The 23,510-nt window shown below is 38.8% G+C and overlaps 1 long non-coding RNA gene across 1 annotated transcript in view; it reads right to left on the minus strand.

Annotated features, from left to right (window-relative positions):
- Positions 1-23,510, minus strand: part of LOC113599888 (uncharacterized) — a 50,562-nt gene that overhangs the window by 20,400 nt on the left and 6,652 nt on the right. Inside the window, exon 2 of the long non-coding RNA XR_008296228.1 lies at positions 8,183-8,333. This is a non-coding gene — a long non-coding RNA (uncharacterized LOC113599888). The remainder of the gene's footprint in view (positions 1-8,182; positions 8,334-23,510) is intronic.

Genomic DNA, 23,510 nt, shown 5'->3' on the forward strand with positions numbered 1-23,510 from the left:
AATGCTGACTGCAGAGTGAGGCATTTCTAAAGAAGCAGATGCCAGTGCAGAACACAGAGCCTCCTGTTCTTTTTAGATTAAAAGATCTTCTCAATGTCCAGAGGTCTTAATAAATGACTGAATCGGTCAGCCAAAGGAAATCTCTGATGAGTACTTGAAAGACCAGGGGTCGGCAAACTATGGCCCACAGGCCAAATATGCCCTGCCACCTGTTTTTTTTTTTTAAATAAACACAGGAACATAGGCATGTCCATGCCTTTATGTATCGCCTCTGGTGGCTTTGACACTACAGTAGCAGAATTGAGTAGTTGTGCAGAGACCCTCTCATCTGTAAGCATAGAGCATTTACTATAATGCCCTTTACAACAAAGTTGGCTGATCCCTGCTCCAGGGCTGGGAAGTGGTAAAAGAATTAAAGGAGAGAGGGGGTGGCCAAGCCCATTTTGGAATTCCATTTGGATATCTGCCTTGGTTTTCCCTAATGCCTTATTTACATTCAGATTTAGAGCTCTAAACCGTGGGAGAAAGTCTACTCCTTATGCTTGCTCAGGCCCTCCGAGGAGCAGATGCCAAGACGGTATTAGACTAGCAAGAGATTAACCCTGTGAGGGGCAGAGGGGGCCAAGCTGGAGGAGGCAGGGGAAGGCTTCCGAGTGGCCCGCAGGCGTGGCTCCTGCAGAAGAAGAGAGAAAGGAAGGAGGGTTGGTAGGAAGAGTCTCACGCTGCAACACAGCTCTCATGGTTTCAGCCAGGCCTACAGAGTCTGCAGGCCAAAGTCATCGACGACAGGAGTCCTGCCCTTGAAGAAATGGGCTTGCATTAGCACCAGAAGCAGGGGTTCAGGAGGGGGCAGCGAGACCTCCATCACTTACACTTCCCACGGCAGGTGCAGTGGTGCGTTTGCGTGGCCCCCACCCCGCTCCAGACCCCACTACTTCAAATTTAACATACTTCCAACCTGCTCGTGACTGTTGAGAGGCTGATGTGCATGCAGAGTGCTATGCTAAGTACTCTGTTGGGGAGGAAGAAGGCAAAGGATAAAAAAGTCGCTAAGAAGTTCAAAGTGGGGTGAAGATAACTTTGAAATTGCTGACCTAGGGGCAACGATCTCTGACTTTTTTTCCCTGTGACTGTTTGTTAGGCACTCAGAGCACATGGAAACCTGGAACACTCTCTTCCTGACTTTGTTCTGAGCCCTTTGACTAGATGGCCCACAGAAGAAAGGCTCTATGCTATGTCGGTTCTTGAGTTTCTGCATCATGGGCTTCCTCTCTCCTGGCGATCTAGATAGATTGCACACTGATTGAGAACAAATAATCTTTTTTTTTTTTAATTTTTTTTGTCTAAACATTTATTTACTCACTCTTGAGAGACAGAGAGAGACAGAGTGCAAGCGGGGGACGGACAGAGAGAGAGGGAGACACAGAATCCGAAGCAGGCTCCAGGCTCTGAGCTGTCAGCACAGAGCCCCACACAGGCCGAACCTATGAACTGTGAGATCATGACCCGAGCCAAAGTCAGACGCTTAACCGACTGAGCCACCCAGGCACCCCGAGAACAGATATTCTACATGTGAAGTGGCACAGATGTTAAACCGCTTTCGAGTTTCCAACTACTGTTTCTGCTTTACAATGGGAACGGGCAGGGATGAAAAGGGGGTTTCAAAAAGATGACTTCACGTATTATTTCACCAAGTGCAAAGGTATGCATCCTTTATTTCTTTTCCTTCTCTGTCGAACCTCCTTTTCTTAAAATCTGACTGAGGAGTCGCTATGACCACTAACTGAATAAATAATCTAACCCAGTATGACTCCAAGAGCGCTGAAATATTGTTAAATAAATATGCGAATGAGGTGGAGTTGATATCGATCATGTATGTTTTCTCTCCTTTCAAGTAACCTGAAAGGATGACGTGGAATCTCAAGAACCTGTTGGCAATTCCCTTACAAAGCAGATTTCTTGTAGAATGCACTTTCATTTCAGAATTAAGACATCTTTCTCCCATGGAGGAAAATCAGCAAGTCTGCCTTCTCCCATTTTTTCTTTTTCCCATTTTTTTCTCCCATTTTTTTTCTTTATTGTTTTCTTACTGATACCTTAAAGATCAAACCAACAGACCCAGATATTTGTTCACCTGGAACCCATCACCCTTCTCATGGCCTCATGCCTCACCGCCATTTAACAAAGTGCTGCCACCTTGTCCTTCCCCCCTTCAATCTAATTGGTATTAGAAGGAAAATAGAAAAAGGACTAATAGCTTTCTGCTGCTCTCCAAAAGTTAAAATCTGGTAGCTTTCAGGGTCTCCTCCTATGATTTTCTTTCTTTAGTAATGACTTTCTTAATGATAGCTTGCTGGTAGAAATTCTTGCTAGTTCTACAGAAAGAAAGACACCCAAATGACCAAACTTTCATTTATCACCCATTATACAAAAAAACAGTAAGAACTATATTAATAAGCATCGTAGTTGCAGATATATTTTTAAGGTCAATCATTCACACCTTATGTAAGACCCAGAACTTACTGATGATAGTAATTTTGTAAAAATGCATTCTGAAGTTGAGCCTCCCACGATCTCACCACCCACAGCACCCATTCTAGGAAGAGCAAGGGTGTGGAACTCAAATTTACTGGAGATTAATCAAATGTGAATTATTTCAAAAGATCATAATTGAAATTAAAAAATGACTATAGCTGTCAATATATTAAGAGTTCTATCCTTAATTAGTAGATCTGTTCTTTTTTCTTCAGTCTTACCGATTATAGAACAAAGTACAAATCTGTGTATATGTACGGGGGGAGTGGGGGGAGAGATGTATTTATAGATGTTACTATCAATAAGAAAGCTATTGATTAAAGAGAAATCAACAGATATTTCCCCTGTGCTGAATCTTACTTCATTTGAGGTCAGTGGTTTCCCAACATTTTAGTGCCACATGCCCTTTAATTACTTTTCTTCTATATGTCCCATGTTTTGAAATAGTCTGTGAAATGACTAGACGTAATTAAATAGCAGGTCACTTTTTCCCATTCTTATTCATCAAGGAACATGTAAATGTTCATCAGAGCTTCCACATAGCTTGCAATAGTTACCTCATCACCATGACTTGATATAATTTTAGCTTGAAGACAAGAGACCAGGTTTCAGCCAGCAGCTAGAGCAGCTTCATTGTCAGTGGATATAAAGGTTCCATAAGGTTGCTTTAAAAAATAATGAACATCGCCTGCAGGTCTCCATTACTAACTTCACAGATCCTCGAAGGGCTAAGGACACTGTTGAGAAATGTTGCTCTAAGACAGCAGAGGTATTTCTCAACATTTTTCCCACTCCAGCATCCGGGAGATACAACCCACTCTTATAAGTAACTATTGATCCCAGTGGCAGTTTCTAACATGCTGCCTCATGGGCAAGAATGTGCTAGAATTTCTCTTGGGGAGACAATGGGGCCTGTTGAGAGGAGAGAAGGTGAGAGTTGAGAAAGTGTTACAGATGACTTTGATTCAACCTTCATTTCATCTCCTTAGTTAAAAATGACGGCTGGAAGTTACATAATTCCTGAATAGAAAGGGAGTTTATTCAGTTATGAAAATTAAACCCTTTTCTATGAACCTGATATGTAGCTGGATTACTAGGGAAATTCTTATGATCTGAAATATTTTCATCAGTGTCTCTGAATTTTGGAATAGGCAAGTAATACCTTTATTCACTTCTGAAGTCCAATCACTCCGAGAAGAATTCCCCAAGACTGATTCTGGGGGGGTAGAACATCTATCACGTTACGGACACTCAAATATTACCCTACACTCTGAAAAAATGCAGGAAGGGGGCTTTCAGGGACTGTGGCCAAATTTCACCGCAAATTCCTCCTCGTGCTCGTTTCATTCCAGCTCCTGGGTGGCCTTTTGCTTTGGAGGAAGCTACTTTGAATTTCAGATGCTAAGATAAAACAGCAAGCAGACACACACTGAATATGGGAGGCGAGGCTTATTGTCCTCTTCCCTATGATGATGAAAAATGCCTCCCACACTCCCAAACTTAACATTCCAAATGAAACAATAAACCTAAAATCCACTGATCTGTTTTGGAAATGGTAGCCTTAGATGTGCATGAAGTTGATTTTGGTTGAACTTTGATAACCTGCCAGCATCTTCATCATATTTTCCAGGGAGCTTATTATTAGCCATACTCAAGGCGCATGGACACCTTGAATACATTAGAGTAATCCCCAGAGCTTTATCTTTCAAAAGATTTTGAGCTAGAGCTTTGGCTAATTTTATTTTCCAGTGGAAGTCCAACATTGCCAAGGATTCAAAATTGGAAGCAGTCCCAAAACCAAGCCTATTTATTTGCAATACATTATCTTCCTCCTTCGAGTACTGCCAAACAGAAGAATTGTGCAATTTTTAAGCTCATAGCTTATGGAGTTAGTTTCAGGTAGTCGATAATTTGTATTTACGGAGATAAGAAAGATGCAGCACAGAAGAAGCTAAAGACATAAACGAAGGTAGTGTGAACAACTGATTTCCAAATTGAACAAGTAGGTAGGTTGTATCTAAATAACAAAAAGGCTATAGCCTGTATCCAATGGACTTTTTTTTTTTACTTTGGAATTCCCTACATAGACAACATAATTATACAGAAATATACTAGAGTAATAGACTCACTAAACAAAATGCATAGAAAATTGTAGCTTCATGACTGTGAGACTCTCACACATGAGGAAACTAAGGCACTGAATGGTGAAATGCATATTTCAGGTCACCCAATGGCAGACCCAGGCCTTTGGGGTTTAATTTCTTTCCATTACAATAACTAATTCCATCTGAAGATCCAAAAATGTGTCTGATTCTTTATCAAAAAGCACAAGGGTGGAATTAGGGGTAGTAATTCTGGGCTGTGGCAGGCACTGAAGAACATAGCAAGTAATGATACAAGAAAGACGAAGTATTGATTGTATATGCTGTGGTTGTGCTGTTATGTGGCACGTCAAACTCCTCTGTGCTATGGAAAACTTCTTGACCTAGAGCTCAGTAAGACCAAATATCAATTATTAGTTGTCAGAAGACTGACTGCATGTGGTGTATTACGAAATAAAAATCACATTGGCTCGTCCGAGTCTGCGGCTCCTCCACTTTGGAAAGACAGAACTGAGAAGAGTTTTCTTCAAAATCAGACATTTTCTGGGCGCCTGGGTGGCTCAGTCAGTAAGCGGCCAACTTCGGCTCAGGTCATGATCTCGCGGTCCGTGAGTTCGAGCCCCACGTCGGGCTCTGTGCTGACAGCTCAGAGCCTGGAGCCTGTTTCAGATTCTGTGTCTCCCTCTCTCTGTGACCCTCCCCCGTTCATGCTCTCTCTCTGCCTCAAAAATAAATAAATGTTAAAAAAATTTTTTCAAAGTCATTTTCAATGCAATATAAAATTCTCTACATGGCTACATGTTAGAACCATACTAATTTTTTTTTATTTTTGTTTATTTTGTTTAAATCCAAGTTAGTTTACACATAGAGTAATAATGGTTTCAGGAGGAGAATTTAGTGATTCATCACTTACATATAACACCCAGTTCTCAGCCCAACAAGTGCCCTCCTTACTGCCCATTGCCCATCTAGCCCATCCCTGCACCCAAAGCCCCTCTAGCAACCTTCAGTTTGTTCTCTGTATTTAAGAGTCTTTTATGGTTTGCCTCCCTCTCTGTTTTTATCTTATTTTTCCTTCCCTTCCCCTATGGTCTGTTGTGTTTCTTAAATTCCACATACGAGTGAAATCATATATTTGTCTTTCTCTGACTGACTTATTTTGCTTAGCATAATACAGTCTAGTTCCATCCACATCGTTGCAAATGGCAAGGTGTCATTCTTTTTGATCATCAAGTAATATTCCACTGTGTGTGTGTGTGTGTGTGTGTGTGTGTGTGTGTGTGAGATATACTAAAATCTTATCAAGTTTGTTTCATTTGACACATGACACCAAAAAACTTTATTCAAGTAATATTCCACTGTGTGTGTGTGTGTGTGTGTGTGTGAGATATACTAAAATCTTATCAAGTTTGTTTCATTTGACACATGACACCAAAAAACTTTATTCAAATGTCAGTACAATTGTATCTGAGCTTCTGACAATCCTCTAATGAATGATTCCTTATTTCAACTATAGGAAGAATAAACATCTAGCACTCTTAAAAGAAACTAGCACTTACTACATTTTATTGAAGTTGAGTTTTATTAGAATATATTCTCTAAGAGTTCCCTGAAGACCCTAATAATATCTTATTCACAGAATCTAACACTGAACCTCAACAACATCAGATCCCCATAATATTTAATACAACGATTTTTATTCAATTGAACTGAACATAATCATTTTTTTCCTAAATGCAGAGGATTACATATAGACTAGATGTTTGCATATAAATGCAGGAATTATCAGAAAAAGCAATCAAAAGAGATCTGTTGCAATTTTCTGAGGACAGTGATGGCTCATGTGGAAGAGAGTTAACTGACCCCAAAGTTACCAGAGTATACAGAGGTGACATTGCAAAGTGGGTTCCCAGTCACAGATTACACCTCCCAGCCTCCACTACAGGTATGTGGGAACATATGACCAGTCCTCACTGGATTACTACATGGGCAAGAAATGACTTCCCTGTGTCGAGCTACACCGCAAAATATCACGGTGCCTACCAATTGTTTTGATGAAACTCCATACACAAACATTGTTTTCTCCTGGATACACTGAACTGGTAAGGTTAACAACCTGTCATTCAGGAGTTGCAATACTGCTTTTGAAGTCCTGTATTTATGCAACAGGGTTTGCTACTTTCAGCTGGATCCATTATCAAAGGGACTCTATTGACCTTTCTTGCTGGTGGCAGATCTTTGAAGTGTTTATTCAAATCTTTATAAAAACATCATTATTTTTCTCTCCAGTCAAGTAAAGGTAGATATTCTTTTACTTTCCTCACCCCCTCCCCTTCCGTTCTCCCTCTGCCACCTACTTCTACGTGGATTCTCTGAATACTTAAAGAGGTTTTTTCCTAGCCAAAAAGCTTAATTTTTTTACTGCGTTTTTATAATAATAAAAAACCAGTGCTTTTTCCATAGCTGATAAATTATTAACAATTGAAGAAATAGGTATTAGCTTGAATTTTCTATAGGATCATGTTGCATTCTCCAGTGCATTTATTTTTTTTAAATTTTTTTTAACGTTTATTTATTTTTGAGACAGAGAGAGACAGAGCATGAACGGGGGAGGGTCACAGAGAGAGGGAGACACAGAACCTGAAACAGGCTCCAGGCTCTGAGCTGTCAGCACAGAGCCCGACGTGGGGCTCGAACTCACAGACTGTGAGATCATGACCTGACCGAAGTCGGACGCTTAACCGACCAAGCCACCCAGGCGCCCCTCTCCAGTGCATTTAAAACCTAGGGAACTCCCAGCTGTCGGTGACACCACCTATTGGAAAACATTACTGTGGTGCTGATCCTTTAATGAGACAGTAAATAGGCTGCCTTTGGAACTGGAGTAACTCTTTGATGTTATAAAGATGAACAAATCAAATTTCCTTTGTACATATTCAGCACAAGTTCAGATTTATGCCTTTAATAAAGCACAGCAGTGAGCTGGTTGCATATCTGAGAACTGACAATGTGCAGAATTTTCCCTGTGGGTGCCATTTGCCTGCAAGCCATAAGAATAGAAGGCTACATGTTCCCAATAGAGTAAAAACATTTTCCAAAATCGTGCTGGGTAAGTCAACAGTGAAATGGACTTCTAATGAGGAAGTGGATAGTTAAACACTCTGGAATCACTTAGTGATCATTTCTATCTGCAAACATGTGTTGTTGGCTAAGTGCTATCATACTTCAAGAAATGGTAATATCTTTACTATTTGAACGAAATTTGGCTCCACGTATATTCTTGAATTCTATCTGGCAAAGAGTTCCCACCTAGCCCTTCTAATCAATGAACCGTGCCCAGGACCTACAACTGTAGGACTTCTAATGGGATGGAAGGCCCAAAACTTCTCAAGGGAGACTTTAAACTCCTCCGTGGTTTAGGTAAGCATGCTTTTCTAGCTCTTTCTCTCATACGGCCATGCTTCCCCACCACCGCTCCACTTTAGCACACCTACACATGCACACGCCTCTCCTCCCCACCCAGTGAGCTGCCTGTTGGTACTTACCGCACCTATCTTCTAGACAGCTACTTTAGTTCTCAGCTTGAATATCATTTCTCCCAGAAAGTCTTCTCTCAAAGGTCTAATTCCCTGAGAGAAAGAATGATACAGAGATTACCCCTCCAGGGGATTTTTAGAAAACTCTTGGGATCAATACCTGTGGGAATAAAGAGAAGAAAACAATATTGGACTGAAGAAGTATACCTGGGAAATTTCAACAGAGACCTGAGCAGACTCTAGGGGGGGTTTTGAAGCTGACCTGTAAGTGTTGTCCCAAACTGGGGAGTGTCAGGAACGTATTTATTTATTTTTATTATTCTTTTAACATATTCTTAAGTTAGTTAACATACAGTGTAGTCTTGGCTTCAGGAGTGGAATCCAGTGGTTCATCTCTTACATATAACACCCAGTGCTCATCTGCAAAAGTGCCCTCCTTAATGCCCATCACCCACTTTCCCCACCCTCCCACGCTCTCTTCCCTGTCAACCTTCAGTTTGCTGTCTGTATATTTAAGAGTCTCTTATGGTTTGTCTCCCTCTCTGTTTTTATCTTATTTTTCCTTCCCTTCCCCTATAATCATCTGTTAAGTTTCTCAAATTCCACATATGAGTGAAATCATGTGATATCCGTCTTTCTCTGACTGGCTTATTTCGCTTAGCATAGCACCCTCCAACTCCATCCACACTGTTGCAAATGGCAAGATTTCATTCTTTTTCATCGCCAAGTAGCATTGTGTATATGTGTGTGTGTGTGTGTGTGTGTGTGTGTGTGTGTGTGTGTATACCACCTCTTAATCCATTCATCAGTTGATGGACATTTGGGCTCTTCCCATAACTTGGCTACTGTTGATAAAGCAGCTATAAACATGGAGGGTTAGGAATTTCTAGCCTACCTCAGTCAGGTACTAGGTGCAGAGTGCCCAAAGAAGGAAGCATAACCCTGAGTGAGGCACGCTCACCAGGAAAGGCAGTACAGGAAAGGGGTCTTAAGCTTTAGGCCTTCTGCCAGAGGACTCTCAGCAAATGAGGGGATCAACGATTTCTTCTTGAAGGGTGATCAGGAAATAGGTCATAGCATCTCCAGTCCACCTCTTGCTTCATGATCAATTTCTTTGTAAAATCTGAAAATACTTCCTGACAAAATTCACAGGTTGCAGCGAAATCACTATGTAGAGTGAAGTGCACAGCCTTAAATAAAGGAGCTAGGAGTCCCTCACAAGAAGTTAGAGGAAAATCAGTTCAAAGAAAGAGATGATATTCATACGAAATAGAAAACAAATACATAATACAGAGGGTCACAAAGTCAAAAGTAACTGATAAAACTATTAACATTAACAGGCTGATGAAGAAAGAGAGGGAGGCACAGTTCTGTCCTGAAAATGCATAACATCGTTACAGATTCTAGGGACAAAATTTTTTAATTTGTATGAAATAAATTCTTAAAACATTTTAATGTTGAATTAATCAGGTCGGTAATATAAAACTTTCTACCACAAAACTCGAGGTCCAAATTGTTTCACTGCTGAGTTTTATTGAACATTTAAGGAAGGACAATGCTAATTGTACACGAGCTCCTCCAAAGAACTGAAAAAAATGTTTGACTTCTCAACTTATTCAACTGATGTTAAGAATTAGTATTGCCTGGGTGGCAATTCCCGACAATGTCAGTAAAAGGGAAGAGTAGTAGAGGCCAATCTTACTCATCAATACAGATAGAAAACTTTCTGGAGTATTAGCAACTCGGAAACAGCAATGTATGAAAAGAATACTATATCATGACAAAATTGGGTTTATAGGCAAATTAAAATTTCGGTTTGACATTTAAAGTTTTTTTTAATGTTTATTTATATTTGAGAGACAGAGAGAGACAGAGCATGGGGTGGGGGGGAGGCAGACAGCAAGGGAGACACAGAATCCGAAGGAGGCTCCAGGCTCTAAGCTGTCAGCACAGCTGACACGAACCCAAACCGGGAGATCATGACCTGAGCCGAAGTTGGACGCTTAACTGACTGAGCCACCCAGGCGCTCCTTCACATTTAAAAACCGATCAATTTAAGTTAGTTAAGTCAAATTCCCAGCAGACATATACTTAATAACTTCTAAACTAACTAAAGCAAATAAGAGAATTTTAAAAATCTTGATAAATCCAAAAAGACAGAAACTGATGGAGGGAGGGGAAAGCATGGAGAAAGAGAACACAAAATAAGATTGTGCAATTCATTTCAAATATACAAGCAGTCATCACACAGACGAATGCACTAACTTGCCAGGTAAAACAGTTTGTCAGATTAGAAAAAAATCAAGACCTAGAAGTACCAGCACATTATTTAAGTATATGGAAGTAATAACAGTAAGAAGTGAAAAAAAAATTGTCACCTGTGAGGAGCTGTATTAGGGACAAAGTAGTCGTGGACCTAGGAACTTTCTTCCACTTTAAAATATTTAACTAAGGGGTGTCTGGGTGGCTCAGTCGGTTAAGCCTTCGACTTCAGCTCAGGTCATGATCTCACAGTTTGTGGGTTCTAGCCCGACGTTGGGCTCTGTGCTAAGAGCTCAGAGATCCTGCTTCGGATCCTGTGTCTCCTCTCCCTCTCTCTGCTCCTCCCTTGCTCACACTCTGTTTCTCTCTCTCTCTCTCAAAAATAAAAAAACATTTAAAAAAGTTAAAAATTTTAACTAAATATTTAGGAATATCTACATGTCACTACTAATATTTATCAATATCTAGGTCTCATCCACTTCCAAATATTCCAACTATTTTCTCATTTTAAAAGTTTATTAAAAGTTTTTTGCTTATCTGATTTTTAATGAGTTTGAGTTTTGGTTCTTCTGTATTGCCTCATAACTATGGAAACAAATTCCGTGCCAAGGAGTCTTAGAAAAAGTAAAGTCAGATTCTAGCTCCCAACAATTTCTGAAATAAAATTGCTTATAACAGACTGTTGTTTAAAAACCTAAGTTTTCCTTATTTGCTGACAAGGATCATAGCATCTTTGGGTGCTATGAACTCTGGTGATTTCAGAGACTCAAGCAAAAAGAAGTCATAGATCTTATTTCAACTTCGGTGGTAATCACTGATCCTCATATTTATGTGAGTACCTGTAAATCGATTGGTGTATCTAAATGTACTGTAAGAAACTTTCCAAGAAATAAGATAGAAAATGAGAGTCTGAGCGGAGAGGGATTATGTATAAAATACATAAACTTACCAGTAATTTTTCCTGCATTGTGGGGGATTGGTGTTTATGTGTCAGAGGGGCCAAGTGATTTGAGGAAGAAACTTTTATATTCTCTTTATTTAAAAAAAAAGCGCAATATTTCTATCAATAGAAAAGACATTATAAATGAAATAAGATAAACTATTTTAAACAATAATAAAGAGCAAACACATAATATTTGCCACATGTCCTATCCTCTGATCTAAGTGATTTTTATACAAATTCATTAAATCTTCACAACCTATGAGGGAGTTGCTAGAATTATCCTCATTTCCGAAACGAGGAAACTGAGAGGAGAGGTTAATAATTTTACGAATTCACCCAGGTGGTAAGAAGCCGAGCCAGGTTTGAACACAGGCATATGGCGGCAACATTTGTGCTCCGAACCACTGTGATGTAAAGGTAACCCAGAAACATTATGGAAAGTTGGGAAAGTAGAGAGAAAAGTCACCCATAACCTCTTGATTCTTATGTAACTATTGCATAATGTTACCACCTTTTCACTATTCACGATTCTGTATCATGATTACTACGGTACATAGATCTGTCCTTGGGTTTTATCAGTTAACATAACTATTTTTTCCATGTTTTTGTATAATTATATTTCAGTTTATGTCTTCATATTATTCAAACCCTGTGGATGGAGTAATTCATTTAACTACTCCATTAGTGGATATTGGCTGCTCCAATATTTTTCTATTGTATATTTATATAACCCTACCCTCAGCATCTTCGTGAACACAGCTTTTACCACATTTCTAATTATTTCCTTGGGAAATATGTCCAGAAGTGGAATTATTGAGTAATCAAATGTTAGTTTTATAATCTACATTTTTTTCTTTAAAACACCTATAATACTTTTAATTTTCCCAAGCTTTCTGTGTTACGAGATTGTTAGCCCTTAAAATTAGTCATATGCTAAATCCCTCCCATGCAAGAGCTTTGCTGTCAATGACCTACCAGCTCCACATCGGGCTAACAGATTAGAAGCTCCAATTTGTAACCTTATTAAAAATCACTGATCTTTCTTTTTTAATCCCGCAATAATGTTATCAAGTTTCTTTATTTGGCACGCAGGATTTTATAAAGAAGAATACAATTTCTGCCAGCATAACGGAGTCCTTTTGTTTTGCCAAAGGAAGATTGAAACTGGTGATTTTCATCATTGAGGTGATTCTCTGGAGAGGTTTCCTAGCCCCAGCAGGATGAAGCAAAGCCACCATGAAACTATACCCATTTTAATTGTACTTGTTCTGCCCTGAAAGCTGACAAGTAAAGCTCCGGAGAGCTAAGCATTTGAACCACCTTTGATTTTAATGTACGGAATTACCGAATCAACACAAACTCACACAGTAGCCTCTTTGCTCTAGGCCTGGTAGTTTGTAAAATTACAGAGAAGACAATTTTGGAACTGAAGAAGAACTTAAAAATATTCACCTGTCCAACTCCTTATTTTATAGGTGAAGAACATGAAGCCCAGAAAGTTGAACATGTCTTTTTTAGACATACACAGAGAATTTAATGGCAAAGTCAGACTGGAACTGAGCGTCCTCACGCCTATTTCCTCTGTCTCTACTTTTGAGATTTGAGAATTGGTACCCAAGAACTCCAGGAAGACCTAATTCTGGGAAGAGGAAGGACCTTCCGTCGTAGGAATCAGGATCGAGACTATATGATATTACCATTTTCAGTAAAGGAGGAAAGGTAGCTCAATAAACTTGTCGACGTGTCGGTCATCACATGGCCAAGATAATACGACCATATTAATTCATTTAGGTCACAGCATTTATGATCGGGATATGGCAGTACACAGTGAGTGACAATTGGTCTTTCTCAAATATGTAAGATAGAGCTAAGGATGAAACCAGTTTTAAGGAGTTATTATATTCCCAAAGGAATGATTCATTAATATAGGCATAGGCTGAATCTAAATTTTTAACCAGTAAAAGGCAAAACAGGCGAAGAGCTGGCAGGAAGTTTGGAGAGGCTCCACCATCACCGTAATGCGGTGCTACTGAGAGTAAGTGGTCTGTAAACCAGTAACATCAGCTTCAGCTGGGAGCTGGTTAGAAACACGAAATCAGCGCCACCACCACCAGCACCCCTGACCTATCTGCAAATAGAGCCCAAGAATCTGTGTTTTAACAAGCTCTCCAGGTGATTCTGATGCACGTTCAAGTTTAAGAAGCATTGTTCCCATAGCAACATTCTCAACCTTTTTGCACATTGAGATGGCACAGGGAACTTTTAAAAATACTCAAGCCTGAGTCCCATCCCAGATTCATATTTAATTGGTCTGGGGTGTAACCTGGGTATTATCATGGTTGAAAGACAATACTCCCAATAATTCATTTGAAGCATTTGTGTTCAAATGAATTATTTTTTATAAAATTATAAAAAATTATTGAAATAATAATTATTGAAATAAAATTATTGAAAATAAACCTCAGCCTAGCCAGCTCCCCTAAGGTTTAGAACAGGAAAATTGAGGGGCACCTGGGGGCTCTGTTGGTTAAGCATCCAACTCTTTGTTTCAGTACAGATCGTGATCTCACAGTTTGTGGGTTTGAGCCCTCTGTCCAGCTTTGCACTGACAGCACAGAGCCTGCTTGGGATTCTCTCTCTCTCTCTCTCTCTCTGCCCCTCCCCCCGATGCTCTGCATCTCTCTTTCAAAATAAATAAAAATAAACTTAAAAAAAAAGAACGGGTGAATCCAAAGTGAGTAAATACAATACAACCATTAGAATATAGACATAAATATAGACATGTAGCAGAACTTCCATTTTTATTCATTCTAAATGTCAATGTTTTAATATTTATTTTTGCCTGTGTATCTGCGCTGTATAGCATTAATACACAACACGTGTGTAAAATTTAGAACTCTTACAATAAATACAGAGGATGCATTTCTCTCATTATCAGAGCTCATAATATTGAATGATGGCTTTTAAAATGGCATGTGCATGAAAATCACCTGGGAAGCTTGTTCAACTACAGATTCCTGGGGCTTCCTGCCAGAGATAAATTCAATTAGCCTGAGTTTGTGGCCCAGAATCTACACAATAAGACACAGCCCAGATGATTCTTATGTAAATACTCCATAGACCACTGTTTAAGAAACACTCATTTAGAACCAGGTCCTGTTTTAGTTACGGCAAAGATAGAGCTGTCTGGGAAGGCAGAACACCCATTCAGGACCTCCAAGGGTGGTAGGCCCTCCAGGGGATAATCACAGTCAAAGGTACAAACCTCAGCTCTGAAGAACAGCAGCACACTCCCAAGGGATTCGCTTCCCGAGGCTAACCCTGGTTACAAAGACACTGTGTCATCAGGAATATCAATCGATAGCTCTATGATGAGAAATATAACTTTTAGTCAGACTGTCGTGGATCGTATTGTTGCCAGGACACCTGCAGAAAGCCAGTGGAATGCAAACTTATAATAATAAGTTTGCTTCTTTAGCTTAGAATCAGAGCAAGAAGAAATAATTTTAACAGAAAGTTGTAATCGTTGCTGCCCTCAAAATATGATAGAAGATATACTGCCAAGAGGAGAGGAAGAATCAGACCAAATATAAATATAAATGAAATAAACACACCAAGTTAATGCTTATTTATTTACTTTGAGATAGAGAAGTCGCGCATGCACATAGGAGGAGGTGGGGGGGCAGAGAGAGAGGGAGGGAGAATCCCAAGATATGGCAAGAAAGAAAACTATTAACTAATATCTCTTATTAGTAAAAATTTTAGCAAATCAAATTCAGTGCAGAGCTTGACCCGGGGCTCTATCTCCCAAACCATGAGACCGTGACCTGAACTGAAATCAAGAGTTTGATGCTTAACCTACTGAGCCACCTAAGCACCCAAACATACCAATTTAAAGATAAAGATTGTCAAACTGTACTAAACAAAACCAACTATAGGTTTCCTACAAGAAATCCACTTACAAACAGTTTAAAAGTAAAAAGATGTAATAAGATGTACATGTCAACCCTAATCAAAAGAAAGGGGGAGTGGCTATATTAATACCTGATTATATATTTTGGACATTAACCCCTTATCCAATACATGATTTGCAAATATTTTCTCATGTTTTATAAGTTGTCTTTTCTTTAGTCATTCCTTTCCCCGTGCAACTTTTGTAGTTTGATGTAGTCCCATATGTTGTTGTTGTTGTTGTTTTAAGATTAATAACATTGGCAAATCCCTAGCCACACTTAAGAGAGACAGACAGAGACAGAGACAGAGAGTATGGCAAAAACTTAAATATCTAGAATTGAAAAGGAGATACCACAACAGAAGTTAGAGAAATTAAAAAGATAATCTGGGAATGTTATAAACAACTATGCACCAATAAATTTGACAACTTAAGTGAAATAAACAAATACCTTGAAAATTACCAACTGCCAAGTCCTACTCAAAAAGAAATAGAAAATAATTTTCTACTTGCAAATCTTCCCACAAAGAAATCTCAGGACTTATGTGGCTTCACTGGTGAATACTACCAACATTTAAGAAAGAAAAAAAATCCCAGTTCTACACAAATTGCTCCAGAAAATAGAGAAGAAAACACTTCACAAAACATTTCATGAGGCCATCATTGTCCTATAGCCAAAATAGACAAAGATGTGGCAAGAAGGAAAACAATTAATATCTCTCATGAATATAGATACATAAACCCTTAAAATTTTAGCAAATCAAATTCCTGCATAATACATCCTGACAAAGAATAATTTCAGGAATACAAGATTGTTTAAATATACCTTAAGTAATCAAATAGTCATCATATAATGAGACTAAAAAAAGAAAAACTCATATGAACATCTCAACAGATGCAAAACAGGCACATTTCAAAATTCAATACCCGTTTATAGTAAAAACTCCAAACAAACTGGGAATAGAGGAAATCCTCCTCAACTAGATAAAAGGCATTGATGTAAAACCAAAGCTAATTCCATACTAACGGTAAAGAAAACTAAATGCTTCCCTCTCCAAGATTGAGAACAAGGCAAGGATATCTACAATATCACTTCTATTAAACATTCTGTTAGATGTCCTAACAAGAGCATTACATCAAGAAAAAGAAATAGGGGCACCTGGGTGGCTCAGTCAGTGGAGCGTCCGACTTTGGCTCAGGTCATGATCTCATGATTCGTGGGTTCGAGCCCCACATCGGGCTCTGTGCTGACCGCTCAGAGCCTGGAGCCTGCTTTGGATTCTGTGTCCCCGGGCCCCCCCTGCTTGTGCTCGCTCTCTGTCGTTCAAAAATGAATAAACATTAAAAAAATTTTTAAGAAAAAGAAATAAAAGTTATACAGATTGGAAAGGAAGATAATATAACTGTCCATGAGCAAAATTCTAAGTAATTTATGAAAACATTTCCAAGTTTAATATCTGAGTTAGCAAGATCACAAGATACACAGTTAACATACAAAAATCTGGGGCGCCTGGGTGGCTCAGTCGGTTGAGCATCCAACTTCAGCTCAGGTCATGATCTCACGGTTTGTGGGTTCGAGCCCCGCGTCAGGCTCTGTGCTGACAGCTCAGAGCCTGGAGCCTGCTTCGGATTCCGTGTCTCCTTCTCTCTCTGCCCCTCCCTCGCTTGTGCTCTGCTTCTCAAAAATAAATAAATGTAAAAATAAAAAATAAAATAAAAATTCAAAACTTTATTATAGTTCTATTTCTTAGCAATGAACAACTAGAAATTAAAAATTTTAATGTATCATTTATAATAATATCAAAAATTTGAAATATTAAGGATACAGCCAGTGACATATCTATAAGACCGATACTCTGAGAAATGCTGAGAGAAATTTGAGAACGCTAAAATAAATGGGAGAAATAAACCATGCTCACGAATCAGAAGTTTGTATTTTTAAGATGTCAATTCTCCAAATCCATCTGTAGCTTCCCTGCAGTCTTTGGCTAAATCCCAACAGACTTTAGCTGATATTATCAAACTGATTCTGGAGTTTATATGTAAATTCAAAGGGCCAAAAATAGCTAAAGCAATAACAGAAAGAAGAATAAGGGTGGAGGACTTACACCACCTGATTACAAAACTTAATATAAACCTATAATTAATCGTGAGAGTTTGGTATTGACACAGAAAAAATGAACAATTTTAACATAATAGGGAATCAAGATATAAATATGCACAGGTATATAGTTAACTGATTTTCAAGGTAGAGGTTAGGGTAATTTGGTAGAGAATAATTCTATTTCAACAAATGATGTTGGGACCCTGGATTATTGTATGCAATAAAATGAACCTGTATCTTTCTCTCACACCATATGCATATAACTCAAAATAGATTAGAGATGTAAAGATAGATAAAATTTTAAAACTTCTAAAATAAGATACAGGAGAAAATCTGTGTGACCCTGAAGAAGGAACAGATTTGTTTGGTAAAGTATAAAAAAATATGAAATATTTTTAAATGATAGCTAACATTAAATGAAATATATTTACTCTTCAAGAAACACCTTCAAGAATATAAAAAGACAGAGTAGGAGAAAACATTTGCAAAACCTGTATCTGATAAAGAGCTTGTACTCTGAATATATGTAAAATACTTAAAAGGTGATACTAGAAGGATAGACAACCCAATTTTTAAAAAATCAAAAATGTAAACAGAAAACTCCATCCAATAAGTACATTATAGGATGCTTAGCCCCATTAGTCATTAGGGAAATGCAAATGAAAACCACAGTTACATATCACTACACACCCAAAATACCTAAAATTCCAAAAACTGACAATATCAAGTATGGGCAAGGATGAGCCGTCACTGACTCTCATATATCACTAGTCAGAAGGAAAAATGGTGTAACTACTTTGGAAAACAGTCCGACAGTTTTATATTAAATTAAATACATATTTACTACATTACCCAGAAATCTCACTCCTGGGTATATACTGAACTCTACCCCTGCCCCCGCCCCCCGCCGACACACACACTAAAAAAAAAGAAACCCATACATCTATATCAAGACTTGTGATGAATCTTCATACTAGTTTTATTCATAACAGCCAAACACTGGAAACAACCCAAATTCATCAGATGGTGGTGGAAAAGCAAACTGTGCTGTGTGTCTATACAATCGATTACTACTCAGAACTAGAAAGAATTACTTATATAGGCAGCAGCATGGATTAATCTGAAAAGCACTTAGCATGCTAAATAAAAGAAGGGAATTCTTCTTCTGATTCAATTCGTATAAACTTCTATTAAATGATAAAACTGTAGTGACAAGAAGTATATGATTGGTTGCCAGGGGCTGGGACCAGGGAAGAGCGGGACTAAGAGGCACAGAGGAATTTGTTGAGGTGATGGAAATGTTTTATACCTTGATCTGGTGGTGGTTCCACATTAGCATACATTCATCAAAATTCATCAAATGATACACATAAACTGGGTGAACTTTATCACGGGTAGATTATAGTTCAGTGCGGCTTAAGGGAAAAAAATCTTTAAAAAAAAATAGTAGGCATGAGACCCTGGCCATTTCATGTGTTCCTTCCTTCTGGCCACAGGGATTGTTTTGTGAACCGGGCTAGCTCTCTTTCTCATAGTTATTTAACCAGGCAGATGTAAGTCTGGAGCTGCTTCTGGCCATCTTGCCATCATGATGGGGAGCTAGCCCGAGAAGGAAACCATATTCTGTGCTCTCACATTTAATCCTCACAACCACCCCCTTGTAATCAGACATAGGCATCATGACACCACTTTGTAAATAAGAAAACTGAGGGTTGGAGTGGTTCATTTTCCCAAAGTCCCATGACTAGCAAATGGTAAAGCGGTGGCCTGGATCTATAGGATGCCAAATCCCATGCTCGTAACTATTATTCAAGAGAAAAAAGAACCCAACAAAGACCTATAGCTTTAGGTTTTTCCATATGTCACTGAACAACACAACATTGTGGCAGCCAAAGACAATTGCTATATCCTCAGGATATCTAATTTAAGAGAATATTTTGAAAGCACATGACACTCTAAAATCATAGTATCTGTTTACACAAATTGCTAACGTTACTTTTCATATGTACATATTTACTAGGCTTTTAAAAATTATTTAAATTCATCGATAAGAATAGAAGTTGAGAAAATAATTTCAATAGGAGTCAAGACAAATCAGGAAAACAGATTATTTTGTTTTAAACAAGACTCTCATATACACAAGCAAGCTCACACACACATAATCATGTGAGATGTCCTATTGGATTCTGACACGAAAAAATCGGAGAAACAAGAGAGTCATTAGGTATGTTCAGGGAGAAAAGGACCACAGTATGTTATATTAAACTGGGACACCTGACTGGGTTAGTTTACTGCTCAAAATATATTGAGCAGCATAATAATTTGAATGTCATTGTTATGCAAAGGAAAATGCTATAAGTTTAGCTGTACTGTGGCCATTATGCAAATGTGATCCTTCTGTGTCTAGCCTGGTCTGGTTTGCAAAATTAGATATGCCCCACCATGTTTCAGAAGCTCACTAAATCATTCTACAATAAACACAAACGCAGAGTAACTGAGAGAGGATAGTTAGAAAAAATCTAATGACTGGGCCTGAGAAAGCAAAGTATCTAATGTGGAACTATATTTTCTTTTAGTGGTGAAATTGCAAATTACAAGCAAAAAATGCCGCTAACTTAACAGATTATAATATATGGATTTATATATGGTTGCATCTGAACTAAAGAAGCCAACCTATTACGTTCCCAAGGCAAAGAACGTTTGTTCTTTCACATTTAGCACATTAGGACTTTCTATTAGAAATTCCTCATTTCAGGGGTACCTGGGTGGCTCAGTCAGTTAAGTGCCTGACTTCAGTTCAGGTCATGATCTCACAGCTCATGAGTTTGAGCCCCTGCATTGGGCACTGTGCTGACAGCTCAGAGCCTGGAGCCTGCTTCAGATTGTGTCTCCCTCTCTCTCTTTCCCCTCCCCTGCTAGCACTCTGTCTCTGTCTCTCTTTCAAAAATGAATACACCCTAAAAAAATTTTTTTAAGAAATTCCTGATCTCAGATGTAAAAGAAGACGCACCTACCAAAGTCACTCGGATATATTCAATTCATTTAGGGAAAAAAAAAAATCACATTTTATGCATAGTCAGGTTGTAAGAGCAGCTGCCATTTGTTGAGCGCTTGGTATGTTGCAGACATTATTCTAAATGCTATATTAACTCATGTAATCCTCACAACAACCTTTATGGGGTAAATAGTGTGCAAGGGCTCCAATTTCTCCACGTCTTCGCCAACATTTGCTATTTTCTTGGTTTCTTTTTTAATATCAGTCATCTGAATGGTTGTGGAATAAGGTGTGTGTTTTAAGTTCCTGGAAGGTAATAGATTCTGTATTTTGAGTTTGTGACATATACTGTAGAGAACTGTATCTTGCTTTGAAAGTTTGCCATGACCATGTCCTCCACTAAGAAAAGAGGGAATAGGCATAAGACACCATAATTTATACCAGATGGCCCCTCAGGCATATAATCTCATGCTTTATGACCCTGCTCTTCTGGCCAACAGCTAATTAGGCCAAAGGACAGTACCTGAGCCACAGGCTGACCAGGTGTTTTGATGCAGAGATTTTCATAAAGGGCATCAAACCATATCTTCTCTCTCAGTTTCTCTCCCATAGTCTGTCTCTGTGGTTGCCTCCCTTTAGAGGATAAAACTCACAAACAGGGTCAGGTGGTCCTTAATGGAAGGAGAAGTAGAAGCAGTTGAAACAGAGATGAAGTGTCTGAATTACGGCAGTGATGGAGCATTTGCTGTTGAAATGCCGTTTCAGCATCTGTTGAAACTAGATGAACAATCAGAGCTACCTGTCTTCGCCAATGATGTTCTAGCGATTGTATGCGCTTTCTACAGACGCTCCCCATAAACACTGATCTTTGGTGCCTTAAGCATGCCTCTGTTTTTGGCAACCTGAAAATGTCTAGTGTGGAGGTTTTACATAAAGAAATAGACTTACTGCGGCACCTGGGTGGCTCAGTGGTTAAGTGTCCAACTTCGGCTCAGGTCATGATGTCATGGCTCATGAGTTTGAGCCCCGCGTCAGGCTCTGTGCTGATGGCTCAGAGCCTGGAGCCTACTTTGGATTCTGTGTCTCCTTCTTTCTCTGCCCCTCCCCCACTCGTGCTCTGCGTCTCTGTCTCTCAAAATTGAAAAAACGTTAAAAAAATTTTTTAAACAAATGCACTTACTAATTAAAACTAGTATTTTTAGTTGTATGCCATTATAAAATAAGTCATTGATTTTTAAAAGTAACTTTTAAAAAGATAAATTTAATGAGGTACTTCTGCTTTGCACAACTGTGTCCCTGTTTGCTGTTGTTGTTGTTGTTGTTGTTTTTTAAGTTTTTTTTTTAAGTTCATTTATTTATTGGGGGGGAGGGGCAGAGAGAGGGAGAGAGAGAATCCCAAGCAAGTTCTGTGTTGTCAGCACAGACCCTGATGCGGGGGGGATCAGTCCCATGAACCATGACATCATGACCTGAGCTGAAACCAAGAATCGGACACTGAACTGACTGAGCCACCCAGGCCCCCCTGTTCGCTGTTGTGTTGATGTACATCTCAAGATACCTCTTTTACATACATAGGAAAATCAGAAAGAAGTTATAAATACAAGATAACTGAGAAGAAAATGAGAACAGGATACTTAGCTCTGAATTAGAATTAGCAGAAAGCCAACAGAAAATTTCCAAAATGAATATATCCACAGACAACAGTTACCATATGTTGTCTCTGATTTTAAAATGTCAAGAAAAGTGTTTACTTATATTGAATTCTAATCCCAACTTTTGAAATATTGTTTCCACAAGTCAAATTTTAAACTGAGGGAGAATCCAAAGGCATCCATAGTAATGAGAAAGATATAATTTGCTGTATTCATTTCTTAAATAACGTGCATACACGTTAAAAAAAAAAAAGAGACACTTGCCCTTAATTCACACATGCCCCCTGCTCGCACACTTGTTGTAGCGCTTCCCGCCACCCCACCCCACCCCCAAGTTAATTCATTCCATTAAAACAAAAGAACAAATATGTCATTTAAGTGTACCTCTCTCATCTGCTAATGTAGAAGCAATAACAATGTCTGCACCCGTAGCTTTAAGTGGTGGCAAAATGAGGGGAGATCCAGAGGTCAAGCTACGTTGACATTTAAATACACAATGAAAATATTGAGCTATTGAGATGTATAGGAACAAGCCCATGGTGTAGATCAGAAATTTCAAACTACGTGTCGATTTCTAAATCTCAGCAGAGGTAAGCTATATCTTCTCCAGGGCAGTCTGTGAGCCAGGCTGACACGCAAAGCATATACCACCTTTTGATCCCCGTGGGGGATGAAACCAGACCACAGAAAAACCCCTTGGACAAACCCCTTTCCCGAGTAGGCTAAAAAGTGAAAGATGGTGAACCTTAACATGCTCGATTAGTTTAAACAATTAAAAGTGGGAAGGTGGGTAGGCGTAAATGTTGATATACATGTCAACTAACCAGAGCTATGATGCCATCCTGCTTTGAATGGATCTCTTCTAATTAAGGGTTTGGTAGTAATATCAGCAACCATTTGTTCGTATAACAACCATTGTGCCAGCCGCTTTGTCCACATTACCTGATTCAATATCTACAGCAATCCTAGCAGGTGGGAGCTGTGTGCTGCGTTTTATGCACGAAGTTCAGAAATTTGGCCAAAAGCACAAAGCTAGTTAAGTGACAGAAAAGGTATCTAAAACCCACCTTGCCAGACACAAAACCCATATTTTTCCATTATATCACACTAATTTTCAGAGTAGGTACTAAGTACATAATAATAAAGAATTTAACCAATATCTATTGAATAAAACATGCCAAAATCTCCAGTCACAAAATGTTATCTGCTCTGTGAAAGACGCAATTTGTATTTTTACACTACTTTGGTTCCTGGCTCGATGTGCGCAAACAAGAATTTAAAAGGCAAATGAATTCTATCTACCACTTCTTAGCATATATTATTCTGTTTTCAGCACAGAGCGGTTTCTTTATCTCTTTGTCTTACTTTCTCTCCAGTAAACTGTGAATTCCCTTGTCTAGACCCCAGGCATTTCTTTCATAAACAGCTA

The sequence above is a fragment of the Acinonyx jubatus genome, chromosome B1 (assembly GCF_027475565.1).
Source record: "Acinonyx jubatus isolate Ajub_Pintada_27869175 chromosome B1, VMU_Ajub_asm_v1.0, whole genome shotgun sequence".
Classification (NCBI taxonomy): Eukaryota; Metazoa; Chordata; class Mammalia; order Carnivora; family Felidae; genus Acinonyx; species Acinonyx jubatus.